The sequence below is a fragment of the Prionailurus bengalensis genome, chromosome A3 (genome assembly GCF_016509475.1).
Source record: "Prionailurus bengalensis isolate Pbe53 chromosome A3, Fcat_Pben_1.1_paternal_pri, whole genome shotgun sequence".
In the NCBI taxonomy this organism is placed as follows: Eukaryota; Metazoa; Chordata; class Mammalia; order Carnivora; family Felidae; genus Prionailurus; species Prionailurus bengalensis.
The window spans coordinates 21072930-21073777 of NC_057354.1; positions in this window are offsets into that span (position 1 = coordinate 21072930).

The following is an 848-nucleotide window of genomic DNA, read 5'->3' on the forward strand; positions in this document are numbered from 1 at the left end:
TCCCTCATCCCCAGAAGGGGATCCTCTCCAGGACTGTCAGCTCTGGTCTTGTGCCCTTTCCAAACCCTTCCTTCTAGGAATCTTCTATCTTGTGGGCAACTTATCTGCTTCCTTATGGCTTAAAAACTTCCCACCCATATTCAGATTCCTTCCCAGACTCAACCTGGACATCTGTTTCTGTAACCAATGATCACAAACGTGGTAGCTAAAGCAACAGAAATTTATCCTTTCCCAGTTCTGCACTGGTGACACCCAGATCAAGGGGTCATCCGGGCCATACGCCCTATGAAAGGGGAGAATCCTTCCTTGCCTCTTCCAGCTTCTGGTGGCTTCTGGCGTTCCCTGGCTTGTGGCCACCTTACTCCAGTCTCTGTCTCTGTCTTCGCATGGCCTTCTCCCCTGTGTCATTTCTTTTTTTTTTTTTTTTTTTTAAATTTTTTTTTTTTTCAACGTTTATTTATTTTTGGGACAGAGAGAGACAGAGCATGAATGGGCGAGGGGCAGAGAGAGAGGGAGACACAGAATCGGAAACAGGCTCCAGGCTCCGAGCCATCAGCCCAGAGCCTGACGCGGGGCTCGAACTCACGGACCGCGAGATCGTGACCTGGCTGAAGTCGGACGCTTAACCGACTGCGCCACCCAGGCGCCCCTCCCCTGTGTCATTTCTTATACAAGGACACCAGTCACTGGATGGAGGGTCCACCCCAAATCCAGGCTCCTGAGATTTTGTGGGTGACTGCTTTTGTCACACCAACATCACCATTTTTTGTACACGTGCGAAAGGCCTCCACCTGCTGGGCGTTCACACAATTCTGAATGAAGCCAGAAAAACGTCTACACTGATAGTA